Here is a 16,797-nt window from a genome sequence, read left to right on the forward strand (position 1 = left end):
CAGGTGAATACGCACAGGGGGATATTTGGAAGCCGTAGCCTCAGCAGTGGATGTAAGCACCCACATTGCAATGACTGAAACAAGAGCGTCCTCAGAAGGCTCTTTATGGAAGTGCTCATTTCTTCTTGCTACCCAGATTTTGCTGGAAGGGCAAGTGCATAGAGCCTGCTACAAACTGAAAGTTCTTTCCAACCATCTTGCTTTTCATAGAGAATGTAATATGCAGTTTTGAAAACCTGTTTCTCAAAACTGAACACCAGTTCAGGGAAGGTGAAGTGTATTAGAGACCATCAACATTTCTGATGGAATCAGACAACCACACAGTAATTTAACTTGGAGTTATTACTAGTTAGGGTCTCAGCAACCAGAGATGCTGAAGTTACTTTTTGCTTTAGTGAGCAATATTTACACTAAAAAACAATGAAAAACACAGGGTTTTTTTTCTCCTGCTCTTTTGCCCTTGCTGAAATTTGTGAAGAAAGTTTTTTTGTGAATGTTTCCAATTTGCTGAACTACCTATGGAAAAAAGCATTCAAAGGGAGAGGTTCTAGCTTGGCTTTGTCGAGACCTTTAGACAGTTTGTTAGGCTATTCCCAGTGCTCTCAGACATCTGGCTTTCTTACCAACACTTATGTCCAAGGGAGCAGAGAGTGCTTTTTTTCATTATGGTTTTTCTTTTGCTCTCTGAAAGCTGTAAGAGGCACATGGTGTGTGACATAAAAAAAGACTCAAACCATTTATGGATCAATACAGCCCAGTCTTTTAGTGCACTTCCATTCTATTTCGGAACTACTGAACTTTTGCTCTAGGTTACTTCTGCCCTGCCTCTTTTAACTAGCTGATGAAGTACAGGAGCAACAGATGCTGGCACTAGAAATAAATAAATAAATAAATAAGTCAACTTCAGAAGGCCAGACTAAAAAACAGATTGATTTTGTTCCAGAAAGTACAAGGGAAGTACTAGAAAATACACTTTCTAGGTTATAATGTGAAAGAAAAGAAACCCCAAACTTTGTTAGGGTATACATTTTTGTACTTGTGTAGCTTAAAGATAGTCCTGTATGGTCTCAAGTTGTAACTGTGTAAAATGCAATACAGGGAACTAGCACCAGGAATGCCCACACAAACACCAGATTTTTCCTATGTAAAAAAGGGAAAAAGCAAGAGATGCATGTGTGCTGTATTTTTCAATTCTGACCTTATAAGCTGGAGAAATATATAGAAGTGATTCAGAGAAGGAGCCTTTTATAAAAACAGTACAGGTGTCAAATAAATTGCTTTCTTCCACATTTTCCACTAGATTTCATTGAGGCATTAGAGCGACTGTCCAAGTGCATCTCTGTTTTGCTGAAAGGCATGTCATCTTTTTGCAAATACCTCAGGCTGTTTCATCCAGTTCTTGGACTTCTGGCATCGGGTATGCAACAAACTTCTCTGATGTACAACTTCATACTACTCCTCCGAAGAGTGGTTGCTCTGAATGCCTCCTCTGACTCCTTCACCTTCACCACCTGCCAAAACACTTCACCTTAGATCTCTATCTCTTCAGTTCTTCTGAGGCAATGCCATAGAATGGATGGGCTTAATTCGTTCCACCAGTGGGGAAGTATGTAGTTCTCTGAACTGATGGTCTCTTTTCCTTCATATCTGCAACCAATCTTGACCTTAACTATCCTGTTTTATTCATAAAATATCATTTTATAACACACAGACCTACCATATTCAGAAATTCTTGGACCCCAGACACACCATGCTCTATCAAACTATCTTTCACCCTTATACACTGAGCGACTGAAAATAATTCCATTTATACTATCCTAACCTACCATATTAAAAATAATGTGTTTCAAGATAATATAGCATTGAACATGACAGCAATTAGATTATTTCTCTGTGTTATGGAATGACACACAAAAAAGTGAGCAAGCTGCATCTTGTCTGTTGTAGTTTCAGAACCTGAAAGAATTAATTCTCAAGTGCAGTGAATTTACAATAACATATATTTGGTGATCCCATCCTAAACTGTGTGCCTACCGAAATGGTCATTTACACATACAACCATTAAAATCCTCTCATAAATCAGAATCACCAAACTTTCCTGCCACTTTATACAATGCCAATAAATGTTTCTGAAAAATATCTAGACCTTGCAAAATACACCACCCCCCAACTGTTTCTAGTCATCAACGCATAATTCAAGGTGCATCTCCCATTTTGGAAACCATTTAGACTTCATATAAAAAGATAAGGCTTCCTCCTCCCTGGCCCAGATATAATTTATACCAAAGATTAATCAAATGCTATCACAATTTATATAAAGAACAAGGAAGGTTAGTAGGTTTTGCAGACTCAAAGATCAGTGTGGTTTTGGATAGGGAGAATAACTAAACCAAGCGATCAGCTGATGCTTTGACAGATTTTAGAAGGAATAGCTAGAATGAACACTTTCAACATCTTGCCCATGATGTTCACCTCTAATGATATTTTGCTCCTGCTGACAGATATTAGCTTTGTCTTCCTCAGAGAAATGTTTTAACAGTCCTTTTTACTTCCATCAAATCTACTGCTAATGGTTTCTAGTCCCTCTAGAAGTTACCAACCCCAGGCTTCCTCCCATTCAATTCCTGTCACAAAATACCTGTACTTCTGTTCTCTACTCTTTTTTCTTCATTCACGTTTGTCTTCCTACAGTCTGCCTGCCTTTATATCACAACAAAGACCTTTATTCTCCATGTTGTTCCCCTGTATCTAGGTGAAATGTTACCGTCTAGATCTCTGTAAATCAAGAAACTTATTTTATATGGCTCTGTATGAGGCCACGTATGTTGCATGATTCCTAAACCATGTTTCACACTATTTTCTTCAACCAGCATTGTTTCCCACAAAACATCCTTGTTACTGAACACTGCAGTCTGGGTGATGAGCAGCTTCTTACTACTTTCATTACTTCTTTTCTTTTCTGAAAGTAAAGCTGACAAAGTCTGCCTGGAAACCAGGACCCCATTGTATCAAACTCGGCAGACAGAACAAAACAAACCAGAAAAGCTTGTACCTCATATTAACAGCTCAACTGTCTTACATTCATTACAGGATGCTGACATAGTGTTTTCTTCTGTACTCTGATACAGTTTTTAAGCTCAAAAACACTAATGAAGAGATTGAATTACTGACGGAGATACAGTAACAGGTAATCTGATATTACCATATTCTATGTTAATCACAAAAATAATTAAAATTATTTCCCTTCTTCAAAAAAGGCAGAGAAGAGTCAAGGAAATTGGAAATTAACTCTGAACCCCACAGTGCTGTTAATGACACACAGTCCAGCCACTCATGTGGCTGGCACATGCTCCTGACCAGCCAAATCTTTAATAAAGATGAAAGCTTGACTAATTGCAGTCTTCATTCTTGGGTGCCACAGCAGCAGACATTAGCCAGACTGAGCTCAAAGCACTGGAACAATTAACCAAAGTTGGTGGTGGGCCAGCAGTTGTCTGCTATGATGGCTTGACTGAGCTGGAGTTGTGTGGTCAAAAGCCACCTCTAAAACTACCCTCTGTTGATGCTCATTCCAAATACTGAGGCTGGGTCTCAAGGATGAATGCAGAGTAAGAAGTACAGACCAAGAAGTTCATACAAAAGAGTATTAGGGACATCTCTCCTGATAACCTTTTTGATTAGCAAGGGGAAAGCCACAGGACAAAATAACCCTATCCCATGAATGAAGTTAAAAAGGTATAAGTTGCAGCTACACTGCTGATGTTTGGGTCAGAAGAGCTACTGGAGTGAGCAGCTGCAATTTGAGCCAAAACTCTCATTCTCCAATTCTTTTTGGTGATATATCATACAACACTGAATTAAGGTCAGATAAAGGGCAGGTTAGTAGTGTCCTTGCCAGTGAAAACCACAAGTTAACTATTAAATTATGTTTATTTACTTACTGTTTTATAAAAAGAGTTTTCCTTTGAAAGTCCATTTGAGGAACCTGTGAGACTGAGAATGACATCTGGACACAGCTCTGAATAGTTAATAAAAGTTCTCTGTGCTCTGTCTGAAACAAGTTGTGGTTCCCTTTTACCACATTAGTTGAATATATACACTGGGAATATTTTACTTTGTTTTATGTTATTGCAATTTGCAAAAAATTACACTAATAGCCCAATTTCATGCAATTATCTGAAGGCAAAACGTTGTTCGGTTGAATTCCCATAGCCTAATCCTTCTAGTTCCCTTGGCTGTCTCACTTTCAATTATGAACCAAAGTCTGCACATCAGATGAAATGCTGCTATTGTAAAAATGGATCCTTTCTTTAAAAGTTATTTTCAGTGACCTTCTGCCATACAGGCTGTTTTTATAGTCTGCAACCAAAGCACTTCAAGGAAATCTGATGTTAACGTCACAGGCCTGCAATACATATACTTTAGCTAGAGTGCTTTGTTGTGTTATTGTGGTAATAACTCAGTTACGTTTGCACCATAATTGTACGTCTAAATGTCTCTTGAGCTGCATGTATGGGGCAAAGCATAGCATTATGAATACACAGGGGAAGGAGAAGAAAAGAGGAAGGCCATACAGAGAATTACATCTTTTTTTTTCTCCCATGTGTAGCACAGTTAACACAGTTTTGAAAGGTAGGCAATGGATGATGTTAACACTAAAATAATGCCAGCTTGGTGGTCAGGTCTGAGCATTTTGAAGTTGTAAGGCTGGCTACGGTATCACATGTCTGGTTTCATATTTGCTCTTACCTTTTTGGAGCTTTTACAATACACATCTTCAAGTTTTACTTCACAATCTAGTAAAAATAAAGGAGCTTTATTTTTTTTTTCTGAGTAAAGTTCAAGTGTTTGTGAAATGACGTGACTGCAAGATCTAGGACTTAAAATAAAATACCAAAGAAGTTGAGGCTTACAAGAGTTAGCGACAATATGCTAAGTTTCCCAAATCCAGTTAATGAATTAGCCCAGCTAACTATCCCACCTTTCTGTAAGAAAGCACATCCTGTACATCTTGAAAAATGTGGATATCGCACTGTGCAGTATACTTCCTTGAAGCTTCTGAAGGCTTGACTCCTGCTCTAATACATCCCTCTTTCTTTCTGTCCCCCTGAAATACCTATCCTACATATCCTCATTTCTGCTCAGTGTACTGCATCTTTGATTGTTTATAGATCTATCTTTTTTTTGGTAGGAGGAAACTATTATTACATCCATTTTGGAAAGAACTTGCATTTCTTGCCTCAACCAGGACAAATGTAATAGATCTTTTTTAACTGAAGTTACATGTGTATGTATCTTTGAAACTCAGTCTCTAAGCTACATTCCTTTGTCGTGAATGGAAATAAATAACCTGCATTTCATGATAAGATAGGACAGACGTCAGCCTCTGGCCTTGCCTGGCTCTCTCCTTTGTCTGTGGAAGAAGGCTTCAATATCTAGGTCCTTTCTTATAGATGGATAACACTAGATTAAATTAATCCAAACCTCACTGTCACATTTTGAGTACCCATGAATCAAAATAATAAAATTAAATTCCTTTTTAATTTTCACTGCCTTAAATATCTTCCCATCTTTTTTTTGCCCTAAAGGAACAGCTGCCTCTCCAAGCAGTGAAATTTCTGTTCCTTATGAAAGCTACACATTTAGCTGACATCATTACCTAGGTCTCCAAATGACCGTCATTAAAGAAAAGGAACTGGAGACATGATATACTGGATATTAAAGGGTGAAAAATAAGCAGAAAAAGGGGGAAAAACAAGCAAGATTTTAAGCCAAAGAGCAATAAAAAACTCACTGGTTTTAGCTTTGTGTTTCACCATTTACATACTAATTATATAGTCATACACCCAAATACACACATACATACCCTGTTACGAATTAACTTTAAGAAATACTTCAAGCAGCAAGAAGGATTCTTCCACCTTATTTTGGGTGGCATGCTTTATACTAACCACTTCTCATTACACCTGGGAACCTGGCCATTCTAGCACTTAGACAGTATTTTATTTGTGAATATTAGTGCTAGCCCAGCAGAAATTCCCAGGAACATAGATGTCAGTTTGTACTATAACACCACCCATCTCCATCACAGACACCTAAGAGTGAAAAATATCCATCGGTTCCCTAAGGATCCTTTCATTTTCTTCGCCTGCTTTGTTAGAGCTGCCACAATCACTTGCTCCTTGCAGAGGATCAGACAGACATACGTAACATTTCCAGTCACTTGTACAAGGAATCACTCACAAAGCTGGTTTCCTGTCATTAAGCTACTCGGGGAAGTAACTGATAGCGATGCAAGCCTTGGCAATTATTTAACATCATGAACAGAAGGAAATAAGTGAACTGTCTGCCTTAACGCTGCAGTACTTCTTTCTCACATGACTGGAAATTCTGCTGCCCTGAATCTCTGGTTTCTACTGAATGTGTAATAACGCACCAGCCTCTTGCTTGGGGATGCCTCTCACAGGCATGGTACAATATATTATGTTTTCCGGCATTTATGTGTTATATGCACTGCTGGCCCAAAAGTTTACATTGGAAATGGCAAGGTGATTAATCACAATTCTGATTTAACCTTTGTATGTCTTTTTTATCTTTGCAAAACCTGTGGTGATACATACACACCCCTATACGTGAATGCATATAGATATATATTTATAAATACATAAGCATTTGATGCCCTATTTTTGGAGCAGAAATCAATACTAGCTGTGCCCTGACAAGTGGTTCCCTAGAATGCATGTCCATGAAATTCTGCATTAACAAACACCAGTTCATGGGACATAGAGGAGAAAAAAAAAACATATTCAAATGAAGGCATATTTCTATTTCATACTTGCAAAGCATTATATAAACAGAAAATTAGAACAGATCAAAATCCACATTCTTAGGCCCTTAAAGTTGTATATGGCATATTATGTTTCATTATACATTTTTAAAGGCTCCACCTACTCTGGGACTAGAAATCTTTTAATAGCATGAAGTTAGTCAATCTTTCTTTCATTAATATTCATATATATGCCCCAGTTCTTACATTTAAATCCACTAACAAAGATTCACCACTGCTGCAGCCAAGCACTGTGTAGGACCAGGACCCTTTGTGCTGGCAGCCCCCATGGAACACTAACCTGCATGGTGTGCAAATGACATTCATTAAATATCAGCTACTTCACCTGCTTTTTGCTCCTTTAGCCCTTCTGCTAATCCTTGAACACCTTCAGCACAGTCTCAGCTGCAGGGGAATGTGTTCTTATTGCAGTGATGAGAGGGACTTGTAACATGCCTGTCCTCTGAATTGCAAAAGACATTTTAATAATCTTTGCCAGGCTATTCAGCCTTTTCATTTTCTGCATTACAAAGTGCTCCTCATTTTATGAAAAGGAGGCAATACCACTTCTCTTATTCCCAAGGATTTCTTACAACTATGCAGCTTCTGGATTCCATTTAACACTAACTCTGTCTCTTTATGTAGCACCACACCTAGATGTGTAAACTTAGTTGGAAGCAGAATCTGAAGGCAGAAGAGACCATTACAATCATTTAGTCTGGCTTCTTCTAGGATTTTTCTCAGGCATTCCTGCATGAGGCTCCACAGCTTCAGTTGCCAAGGAAACAATTATCAATCTTTTCCATCCCTCACAATCCCTGTCCCTCCTTTCCATTTTGCCATTTCTTGCTGCAATAAAAAAATCTTGCCAAATTTCCTAATCCTTAGCTTTGGTATCCTCACCTCCACCCCAAAGAAAGAATGGGAAAGGATGGTCAGGATCCTTGGCTGGGAGTTCAGCCTGAAGCTAAGCTCTTGTCCTTTGATGCTGTGCTGCAGGTGGATGACTCTGAAAATGATCCTTTCAGCTACAGATAGCTTATCAAATGCTTATTGCTTAGATAATACAAGACATTATTTTTTACTCAGCAGTGTACTGCTTGATATATTTTGGATATCTTTCTTTTCATTGCAGCCTTAGCTCCACTACAGCCTCATGCAGAAATGCTTTGGAAAAAATCCACTTTATTATAACGTGCATATGAAGAGCAAAAGCAATAATGAAGAAAAGAAGATGCCAAGAGATGGAAAACTGTGTAGGAGGAAGATAGAAGCAAAAACCCTGTATCAACTAGAGAATGAATTATATGCAGTCAGAGCCAGAGATAAATTTGGGGAATCTCAGGAGGTTAAACCCAGGCACCCTCAGGCAATTTACAAGAGTTCTGTGTGGTTTCCTAAGGTCTAATGAGTCCCACCTGTACAATTCTTAACTTCTCACAGTTACACCGACTTTATGCCCTTAAATACAACTCTGATCAGGGTGGCAGTTGTAAGGACAGAAGGGTGTCCCACCAATGTAATTTGAAAGGTAATCCAGTCAAATTCAATGGAATTATATCAGTGTAATCTGTTCCTCATTGTGCAGAAGAAGGAGGATGAACACACCAGCTGCAGGGAGGGAAAGAAAAGCCAAGTAATCATAAAAAGCTTATGGGGAGGAGGGCTGCCATTTGACATGTTTTGATAATCCACCACTTAGGGTAATTGCCTCCCTTTTACAGGTAACCTAACAATAGCTCTTATAAGGGAAAGCAGACTTACCTTTCAAACTTCAGGACTATCAGCTGATAAAAGAAAAGGCAGCAATACGTGGAAACTGAAACATTCCTCAGAGCAAGCTCCTAGGAAGAGAGGAACAAGTTAGACCACATTAATAAGGAAATTTCTGCTTATGGTCAGGGAGTAATGCTTCAGCCCTTCCTCTTTGTTCATTTTTTGAGCTTGCTGAGGTTTTTTCTGTGTGTATGTGTGTGTATTAGACATAACAGCATGGTTCCAATGATGGCCAAACCATGCATGTATACACAGAAAATGTTATATCAAACACACACCACTGTGGAAACACTCAGCACATGTCCAGTAGATCCAGCACCAGAGCCACTGCACCTCTGCTAGGACCTCCACAGGCCCATACCTCAGGACAGGCCTGTGGTATTGTTCACTAGAAGCTTGAGAAATCTGGATCTTTTGGACATTTGGGTCCATTTCTTTAAGTCGCTGCATCTAAGTGTAGCCTGATGAGATGCACAGATACTGAAATCTGTGATACTTCTTCTGTGAACATCGCTAGCTGATAATTTAAGGTTGTTGTAACAGAAGTAGTAAGATACATCTATGCGTGACAAATGCTGGAGAAAACAAGTTATTTTTATGAATGTCAACAACATCTCAGTTTTCCTGTTCGCTATTTTCCTGCCAGGCTGTACTGAAGACTGTTAAAGGGAAGCAAATAGGAAGAAAACAGTGACAATACTGTCTCAAATATCACAGAGCTGTTAAAAGAAGTATATTGGGGAATATCTACCCACATACCTTCAGGCAGGCAAATGTTAATTTATCCTATGTCCAGGGAGAATAAAGAAGACACTGAATTGCTGAAAACCGCAGCTAGACAAAGAGGAATGGATGAATAGCAGTCTTGGGATGAGTCAGGGAAAGCCAGCCTTTAAGAGAGTTGGTTTTGGCAATTGACCTCAACAGGTATGTTGATACTCAGTGGAAACTATTGAAACAACCATGTTTTCTGGTGAGACTTATGCACAAATGCTCTTTATTTCACGTCACATTTCATCTTCTAATTTTAGTTCTTTCTGATGAAGAAACAATATCTTTTCTTTCAAAAAAGATATTGAGTACCCAGAATCAGCTGCTGTCCCAAAGTGTGTTGTATTAATGCAGTACAGACCAGGTGCTGCTGGCTTCCCTACTCTCATGTTGAGTGCTGATTCAACTATGCTGGAAAATACTTTGGAGGGAAAAAAAAAACCATGGTTGGCAGTAACATGAGATGCTTTAGTGTGACGGCTGCCTTGCAAGTCCGTGCTTTCTCCCCTCGGCAAGAGTACAGAAGTGTGAGAACTCATTATACTCACATAATAAAAAAAGCAATAACTCCATAACACACACACAAAAAAACAACCACGAAAGAAATCCCAACAAACAGATAAACCTGAGAAGGGTACTGTCACTTGACCCTACTGTTTGTCCCATCAGGGTATGCTGCATAGTTCCCAGGCAACCGCTCCCCTGCTGCTGCCTGCCCCTGTCAGGCTGATGCAACCTGGGTATCAGTTTGCAAAAAAGAGAGTGATCCCACTCCACGCAGAAACAGCATAATCTTTCCTTACAGCAGAGCTGACCATATTAATCTAGCAAATGGCATCAGGAGGCAGAACCTGAAGGTTATCTCTTCTGCTGTCTGCATAGGCTTTAAACTACTCGAGTCCCATTCACACAATAGGACAGCTTGACTGCAGGGCGCAGGCAGGGATGTCCTCTCCACAACCCTGCCTGGAGATGTGCTTAGGAAGCTTGAGAGGGGTTCAGGGATGAGCTCTGATCACAGAGGTCTAGTGTTGTGGTGAGTCTCTGCTCTTTGCCTCTGGATCCAAACCAGACCCTTTATGTCCTCAGGATCAAAAAAATATCTTTTTTCACCAAATTTCCTCTAAGATCTTGTATGTTTCAGACTTGTCAACACCATCCAGTAAGCTAAAACTTCCCCATCTACTCCTACTCACAGCTTCCACCTTTTCGAGACCAAGTAGCCTGTTGCTATCAGAGCATGCCTGATCATTCTGTGAAACTGTCTTCATCACTGTCTTCTGTCCAGATAGTCATTGCCCACCCCTGCTGTTATCAATGGTGATTTTGCATTCATTAACTCATAGATTAAATTGTTACATTAATGCGCTAAGCAGCTTCCAGCATCACCCTAATCTCCATGAGCCTCTCCTGGACTCCTCACTGGCTCTTTGAGGTCTCTCAGTTGGCCCCTTTCACTCCTGTTCGCACAAGCTGTATTGATATTGTGTGGTGTTCATTTTTAGACACAAAACACAGCACAGTACTGACTCATATGCCCAACATAGTTTCACGTAGACTATCACTATGCAATTACCTTTATCAACCAAACAAACATAGTCTCATCAAAGCACAAAAATAAAGTTTGTTTGACAAGTTTTCTTGTAGTAACCATAAAAGTATGTCTGTAGCATGAATCGTATTCTTTCTTGACTGAATTGCATACAAACTTTCTTTTATTTTCCCTGGAACTGAGCTAAGCCTAGCCAGCCTGCAATTACAGGGCTCATTCTCTGGGGTGAAATTAATCCTAGACTTTTGCTCCGCACTGTGCCTTCATTGTGTCCTGACCCCACCTTTATTTGACTGTCTCTGCCCTGACCTCCTTCACAGAGTTGCATGTCCTTTTTTGCTTGTGGAGAGGCTTCCTCCCCTGCCTTGCAGACCACTATAGAGCTACTGCACATGCGAAACTCTGAGTTCTGGGAGGGCAGAGGGTAAGAGGGGATCTGCATGCTCTCAATACCACCTTGGTACCTCCACTGGGTGTTATTCTGTCCCGCAGAGACAGCCCCTGGTCACAAGAGAGACCAGACTGCCTGAGGAAGGAGGGACAAGTGAGGAGAGCAGAGCTGGAGAGTTCTCCTGCCCCTGCTTAGACTTCTCCTAACCTTTCTCCAAAAGGTTTAAGAGTACTGCCATGATTGATGATAACATAATATCATCCTTTTGGGTGTTATCAGCAACAAGGCTCAAATAGTATCATTTCTCCTTACCCGCAGGTCTACTCTAAAGCCTGCTGGAATCTTTTCATTAGCGTCAATTAGCTTCAGATCAGAGTTTATGACTGCAATTCCCTGGAAGCATAAAAGATGTGTTACACTCATTCTCTTCCATTTTGGTATTCTCAACGTGACTAGAGGGTCTTCTCTGCAGGAGAGCAGTAGCAGTTGCATTTGCAACTCCAGAGGAGTTATAGGGCTTCTTTCCATTCATCAGGCCCCTTCACACAGCATGTGGTTTCGGAGCCATTGGTGGGTCTCCTACCCAACAAGGCAGATTCTCTGACAGCAGGATTCCCCAGAAAAGTGAACTTAAATAAATCAGTTTTCACTCACCAGGAAACAGGTTCAAGATCAGATGTCTGTCCTGCCAGGATAACTTGTCATAAAAACCCGTATAAGGAACATATGCCAGGCCACGAAGAGCCAGAAAAAACAGACATTGCACTGTACAGAGGGTTGACACAGCAAAATCAGTTTCAGATAGAGTCATAGAATCGTTTAGGTTGGAAAAGACCTTTAAGATCACCAAGTCCAACTGTTAACCTAACACTGCCAAGCCCAACACTAAACCGTGTCCCACATCTACACATCTTTCAAGTACCTCTAAGGATGATGACTCAACCACATCCCTGGGCATTCTGTGCCACTGCTTGATAACCCTTTCAGTGAAGAGGTTTTTTTCTAATATCCAATCTGAAGGTGATATTTATTGTATTCAGCAATGTATTTCAAGCCACTTTAAAGAGAAGGCCTATTGATAAATGGAGACAATGGCCATGGAGACAGTAAATCAAAGAACAATGGCTATAGAGTTCAGAGAGTAAATATAGCACCCTGGGCAAGCAAGCGAGGTGGCTCAGTAACGGAGAGCTCAGCACAAGCCAGTTAGGACCACTGATAACCCTGCTTATCACAGAAAAATCAGGATGATAGAAGAAAATAAAGACAAGAAGGAAGAAGAAAAGTGAGAGAGAAAACAGCCACAGAAAACTGAGCTTTATAACAAGTGTGCACACTGCCCTGTGACTCTGCCTGCCTATAGTTAGAAGGCCAGGAGGAACATACCCTACTAAAAATCCCTTAAAAGACCAGATCCTTTCTCTGTAACCTCTGCTTATAGTGAAGTAGGTCATAAATGACAAATGGTTCAGAAAAAAGTTTCTCAAAATTTTCATTAAAGATAAGGAGTAATAAAACATTATTAAAGGAACCCAAGTGTTGTTCTGGTTGCAAACCACAGGTAGCTTACGTCTCAGAGACTGCTAATCAATCATTCTTACTCCTCAAAGCAGATCCTTGGTTTCTGAAGTGCCTGCACGCAGCTCAAAACCTTGGAGTACTTCTTATTGAAAGGCCTCTCTCCTTTGAAAACTCTGGACGTGGTAATGAAGAAAGATAAAATGGACACCCTCTACGCTCAGTTTTTGTTTCACAGGGCTGAATTCAGACTGCTGCCTTTGCAGCCAAGGTGGAATATCTTGGAGGTGGGGGTGGTGAAAAAAACTCTAGTCCAAACAGTGCCATACCTTTCTGAGAAGTGATATTCTTCATCTTCATTACTGTAGCCAGGAGCCTCTGGAGAGCAATGGGTTTACGTACCCAGAGGTCTCCCATTTTTGTTGAAAGGAAGGGCAACTGAGATGGATGAACGGCCCCACGTGACCTCTCAGATTTTGCGTTCAAGTAGTTCCATCAATTTGCTGGGAATCTCACAATCAATGGTTCCAGCACAGGATGCGTCAGAGCTGTTAACATTTTATATCCAATTGAGGTATTATAAAATCCTCTGCACAGGCACAGGGCTGTTCCCTGCAATCAAAAAAGGTACGTGTTTGAGGATCTTTGACTTCTTCAATAGAAGAGCACTGGGACATCCTTACTTGAGTGCTGAATGAATATTCTCATTACTTTTCCTTTAACTCTAGTATCAACTATTTTTTAAACTGAAATCTTTGAATACTTTTTTGTCATTATCTCTATGTTCTCTCCAGATTCTTCTACCTCTGTCCAGCTCCAGAATTCTCGATGTAAGAAGGATATGGAGCTGTTGGAACGGGTCCAGAGGAGGGCTACGAAGATGATCACAGGGCTGTAGCACCTTCCCTATGAGGACAGGCTGAGAGAGTTGGAGTTGTTCAGCCTGGAGAAGAGAAGGCTCCGAGGAGATCTTATAGCGACCCCCCAGCACCTGAAGGGGCTACAGGAAAACTGGGGAGGGGCTGTTCATAAAGGCTTGTGGTGGCAGGACGCGGGGCAATGGGTGTAAACTGGAGAGGGGCAGATTTAGACTAGACAGGAGGAGGAATCTCTTCACTCTGAGGGTGGTGAGGCACCGGCACAGGTTGCCCAGGGAAGCTGTGGCCTTGAACCCCTCCAGGGACGGGGCAGCCAGGCTGGGTGAGGCTTTGAGCAGCCCGATCTAGTGGAAGGTGTCCGCGCCCATGGCAGGGGGGTTTGGAACTGGCTGTCCTTTAAGCTCCCTTCCAGCCCAGCCCATTCTGCGATTCTCTGCTCAGCACCGAGCACACCGACCACCACGGACCCTCCAGCGCCACCGCGGAACAGGCGGGATCCCCCCAGCTCCCCTCCCGCCGCCGCCCGCCCGCAGCCCGCGCCCAGCGTAGCCCGTGAGCGCCGGGCGCCCCCTGCCGGCCGGGAGCCGCCTGTGTCCCTCCCGCAGCCCCACAGGAGAGTCCCGCGCGCGGCCCGGCGGCTCCAGGGGACGGGGGGGAAAATCTGACTGAGAGGGGACGCGATTTTTACAAGGAAACCCCGCCCAGTCTTCTGTGTTTCGGTTAGAGCGTTGGAAAAGGATTGCTTCTGAAAATCCCTTATTTTCTCCTTCACGTCACAGAAACACAGAATCACCAGGTTGGAAGAGACCCACCGGATCATCGAGTCCAGCCGTTCCTATCAAACACTAAACCATGCCCCTCAGCACCTCGTCCACCCGTGCCTTAAACACCTCCAGGGAAGGTGACTCAACCACCTCCCTGGGCAGCCTCTGCCAGTGCCCAATGACCCTTTCCGTGAAAAAATTTTCCTAATGTCCAGCCTAAACCTCCCCTGGCAGAGCTTGAGGCCATTCCCTCTTGTCCTGTCCCCTGTCACTTGGGAGAAGAGGCCAGCACCCTCCTCTCCACAACCTCCTTTCAGGTAGTTGTAGAGAGCAATGAGGTCTCCCCTCAGCCTCCTCTTCTCCAGCCTGAACAACCCCAGCTCTCACAGCCGCTCCTCATAAGGCCTGTTCTCCAGCCCCTTCACCAGCTTTGTTGCTCTTCTCAGGACTCGCTCCAGAGCCTCAACATCCTTCTGGTAGTGAGGGGCCCAGAACTGAACACAGGATTCAAGGAGCGGTCTCACCAGTGCCGAGTCCAGAGGGAGAATAACCTCCCTGGACCTGCTGGTCACACTGTGTCTGATACAAGCCAAGATGCCACTGACCTTCTTGGCCACCTGGGCACACTGCTGGCTCATGTTCAGTCGCTGTCAACCAACACCCCCAGGTCCTTCTCCTCCAGGCAGCTTTCCAGCCAGACTTCCCCTAATCTGTAGCACTGCATAGGGTTGTCGACATCACTATTTTCTTCTCCTCCTCTTTGACCCACTGCCTGTTCTCTACACCGGTCTTCTTCGTTTCCTTGAGTTCGATCTCAGAATAGCTCATCTCCTTTATCCAACTTACTCAGTAGTACCAGACCCTCTCCCTTCTTGTGCTGCCCTCCCTTGCCCCAGCTTGACACAGTCTTTTTTTCCTCCTTTGTTTCATCCCGTATTGTGCCACCTCCATTTCCATATTTTAGGAATAAAGGGCAGGAGGGTGGAAAGAATGGATTGCGGCAAGTGACACAGCTAGAAGGGTTTCCACAGGCATGGGGAAAGGATTCCGCTGGTGCGGGGAAAGGATTCCTAGTTGCTTTGGTCCTTCCCTGCCAGACTTTTAGCGGCAGTGAGGCACATACATATGAAAGGCTAAAACAAGCATGCTAAGATGGGTGCTTAGCACAAGGCTGGATGGTGAGCCATCAGTGTCACTGACTCCAGGCCTTGCCTCCATGCAAAGGCAGTCATTCCTGATATTATTTTAAAGCCATAAAAGAACCCTGCAGCCTCATGGGATTTGGTTTTCCCGTCACCCTCTGCTACACACTGTTGACTTTAGCAAGCTGTACCAGCCCTCCTCACACCCCTCGGCTTCCACCCACACGACTAAATTATGCACACACATGCTGGGGTCGAAACAATATTGAGAGAAAACAAAGGAGGTGAGGGGAGAGGTGAGGAAATAGGATCCTGCAGGACAAGCGTCATTTTAAAAAAAAGAGGAGGGGTTGTTCTGAGCCTGGGTAAGGCAGGGATAAGGAGGGAGATGTCACTAGCAAAGAAGCACTGGCCCACTAACACAGGACACAGCAGAGTTCTGACCTCTGGGGACTCCACACCACATAAAGTTTTTAAGATGAGGTTAGACAAGTGTCTGGCATGTGCAGGCAAAGTGTGGTTGGACCTTCATCGCTGCCTCCTGTGATATATTTTCAGACCTGACTTTTCTTATTCCTATTCTATGAAGTCCTAAAGAAGTCTGTTGCTGATGATGGCAGATGAAGGATATTTGGATGTGGAGGAAACACCCACAGACAGCTGAAGTGAGCTTTTTGCCAGCAGCCCCGTGATGAAGCTGTGACCCAAACCCCAGTCTGAGTGGGGGGCAATTCAGTCTTGCCCTTTGTGTGTGCATGAATTCCTCTCGACGGCATTCAGACTGTCTGTGAGCATCTGGAGGGGGTGGAAATGTCTTTCTCAGGGTCCAGCCACAGAACTGCGCACTACACTAAGTCCTTTTTTTTTTACTCATACCTCCTCACCGCCCTCAGCCCCCCCAATGACATTACTACAGTTTTTACTTTATTTTTTTATGAGTTTCGAATAAGAAGTATAAAAAAGGTCAATAAAGTGACTTTTAACAAGTTCATGCACCAGAGGCAGTATGTTGTCCAAGTATAAATGGGAAGCATTCCAGATGCCTGCTGTCCAGTGCCCGCTAGACTTGTGGCCTCCTGCACCCCAACAACACATGTTTAAATGTGTCCAGAAATGCCTGTGCACAAATGCAGCCTGGAGTAAAGTGTACTTAAGCTACCTGGTATGTTTTTTCATTGG

The sequence above is a fragment of the Phaenicophaeus curvirostris genome, chromosome 1 (assembly GCF_032191515.1).
Source record: "Phaenicophaeus curvirostris isolate KB17595 chromosome 1, BPBGC_Pcur_1.0, whole genome shotgun sequence".
Classification (NCBI taxonomy): Eukaryota; Metazoa; Chordata; class Aves; order Cuculiformes; family Cuculidae; genus Phaenicophaeus; species Phaenicophaeus curvirostris.